The sequence below is a fragment of the Cebidichthys violaceus genome, unplaced genomic scaffold (genome assembly GCF_023349555.1).
Source record: "Cebidichthys violaceus isolate CVI_PGR_0920_01 unplaced genomic scaffold, fCebVio1.0.p SCAF_215, whole genome shotgun sequence".
NCBI classification, from domain to species: domain Eukaryota; kingdom Metazoa; phylum Chordata; class Actinopteri; order Perciformes; family Stichaeidae; genus Cebidichthys; species Cebidichthys violaceus.
Window position 1 is genome coordinate 1,606 of NW_027176390.1, and position 3,395 is coordinate 5,000.

Sequence of the window (3,395 nt, forward strand, 5' to 3'; positions counted from 1 at the left end):
ATGAAAGTTTATTTTGAAAAGACTGTATTCATGTAAGGAGCATAGAGTGATTGTTGCTGCACTTTAGTCGGAAAACGCACAAAAGATGACCTTTAGGTAAGACATCAAATGAATCGTTGTTGGAGGATGCGTTGAAATAAACCGCAGTGACTCAAGTCAAGATGTTTTACTAAACCTGACCAAGTGACAGAAAGTCTGATTCCCTTTGAAGCGTAATGGAGAAAACAGTCTCTGGTTGAATGGAAACATGAGTCGATGACCGGGTTGTTCCACGTGAAGCTGTTCCGATCCTTTCTGATTCACTTTTCGGGGGTTGAGGGTTAAAATCCCGGTGAGGATGATGAGAGAGGTTAACGAGCATCTCTATGAATCGGTCATCTGACGTGTGTTCTGCGTCACGCTTCCCTTTGAACCCGCAGCGACTCTCTGACTCACATCTTTATGATGACTTTTAAGAGGCGTTTATGTGCAGCGCCGTTCAACAAAGACTCTGCCTTTGCTCTTTGTGGAGGACAGCGAATGTCCCTGAAATTAAAGAAAGAAAGAAAACATTTCACTGAGAAGCGTCTGGTCTCTAACGTCAGCGCTCCCGACCTCCTCGTCCTACTTACAGACAGACGAGTCTCTGTTGGACCTGAAGACGTCTCTTCAGGAGCCTAACGTGCATTGTGAGGAGTTATTAGCTTTTGGTTTGGATCCGGTAAATGTGCCTTTGAGCGAGAACAATCAGCAATACAAAAAAAGTCCCGTCTCTTTCTTTCCCATCAGCTCTCTATAAATACCGAGCACGAGAAGAGCTTCGGCGGCGTTGGACCCTCGTGAGGAGAACGAGGGGGTTTCTTAAGTGAGTCGACATCTTGACCGACGAAAGAAAGGAAGAGAAGGATGAAGAGAGAAAAGGATAATTGTGTGTTTCTGCGGTGAAAGAGTGTTATTCTGTTGGTGCCGCTGAGAGGCGGTCTTTGTTGAGTGCAGCAGTGGGACCGGTTCATCTGAGATCACACGTCCTGATAGTCGCCCTCGGACCGTGATCTCCACGAGCCGCCCCGGAGGAGGCTTACCCAAGATCATCTCCCCGATTCGACGCCGAGCTGTGATCGCAAAAACACGCTCAGCTACGCTAAGTTTAGTTCAGATCAACCGAGTTAGTCTTGGTGTTTTTGTCAGGATGCTTCTCTCTAAAAAATGTCCATTTGTATTTCAAGAACTCAACCTGTGTTCCCTTTTAAAGGATCGAAAAACAGAGAGAGAGATCTTGATGAACTAAATGAAGACTGAGGCTTGTTGAGCAACAATATGAAACTCACGCACAGCTCCTTCACAATAATCCAAATCTCCACATAAACTCAGTTGACTTTTCATTGACTACTAAAAAATACAGAATAAACTTCTTTGAGCACATGAAACAACTCGGTCCGGGTGAGGAAAGGGTTCGTGGTTTTGGTTCAAATGAGTACGTCGAGTTTACGCAACATAAGTTCAATAAGTTCAGTTGACTCAGGTGTGTATCTTAGAATAACGTTTTCTCTCGCGTCACAAAAAGCAGCATCCTGGTGGAGTGTTTTTGGACTCGTCCATCCTCCTCGTCCTCCTCCCTACATGGACTTCATCGCTCCTCTCACTGCGTCGCCTGACGTCCTGCTCGACTCAGGCAGACGTGAACGTCGCTGCACAAAGCTTGAAACTTCAGATGAAAAGTCAAAAGGTCGCCTACGTTACTACCATTAACGCTTGCTGTTGGTGGTGTGTTCAGGTGTTTGTGGGACGGTGGGAAAGTATTCCATGCCCCCCCCCCCCCCCCGCCCTCGGTTCCCGTGGCGTTCCCAGGGTGTTTGACCCGACTTCATGCCCCTCGCTGCCCTCTTTCTGCCCCTCTCGGTGCTTCCTGCCCTCTGCTGCAGCTACACAGGCTCTTATTGTGGCGGAGCCTACGCCTGTCACTACCCATCACACACACACACACACACACACACACACACACACACACACACACACACACACACACACACACACCAGTACATGCACTGTGAATGAATGCACATACATACAGACACTACTCCATCACAGTCATCTGATACAGATTTACCAGCTGCAACATTAAAGTGATGAACACATGAATGCATCAATAATTATAATACAATACTATTTTGCTTAATTAATACTTTTACTTTGGGTTCTTAAAGTCAATTTTGATGCAAATACTTTTATACTTTTACTGAAGTAAGATATTGAATACAGGACTTGTAGCAGAGTATTTAACGCTGTAGTATTACTACTTTTACTGCCGTGCATGTACTTCTCAGATGGATGTAAACAATACAGATTTCAAACGTTTAAGAAATAGTGGACAGATGTTATATATTTTATAAGAGCTCAAGGATTCACACAGTAACATTGTGACTACATGACTACACCAAGTGGTTTGTGGACTGGTGAGTTTGGCGTTTTGTTAGCCGCCATCTTGTTTTTTTTAAATAAAAAATGGCACAAGATGGGCGGAGTGAAGTACAACCGAACACTGAATCGTCTTCTTGGTTTTTGTTTGCCGCCATATTGTTTTTGTCCGTCGTCATCTTGGTTTTTTTGATGGTTGCCGTCGTGCTTTTTTGCAACCAGTGAAAACACACCGTGAAGGAGTTCAAGTTTATAAAACACGGACAACTCCGAGACTGAGTGGTGTGAGCCGTGGTGTCGACCTGTCAATCAGCGTGTAGCCCCGCCCCTAAAGCATCCCCTCTTTATGGTGTGTTTGACTCTAAATGGAGCATAATGTACTAAATGAACATCATGCTGTATTGAAGAAGACTGTAAACTAGAGATTGAGACCATAAACTCATGTTTACAATGTTTACTGAGGGAATAAATCAAGAGAGAAGTAGAGTCATTTTAGACTAGACTTCTATACAACCAGAGGAGTCGCCCCCTGGTGGACACTAGAGAGAATGCAGCTTTAACACGTGAAGAACAGGAGAACTTTAAAGAAGGGGAGATTGCCGCCTGCACACACACACACACACACACACCCTTCCTTTCTTGCCTCCTTGGTGACTGATGAGGAAACAAGATTTATTGAACTGGTTTTACACTTTAATTTTTGACTAAATATCTGCAGAGCTATCAGGATTTCCCATCAGCCTCAGCTCTACTTCGTGTTCGTATCTTCCTCGCTAGATACTTCGGTGATACTTTGAAAACTAGATGCAACATTTTACTTTTCGTTGACTGTAAAAAACCTGTTTTTGGTGTAAAAGTGCAGAGTTCCTGTTCTTAGGAGAAAAACAAGTCCAGGGCCAGTGAATGAGCAATCCTCCAGTTTATTCCAGAACAATGAGAGAGGAGGAGGACCGTCAGAAATACCACAGAAGAAGGAGGGAAGTCTGAGAAAAGGAGGAAGA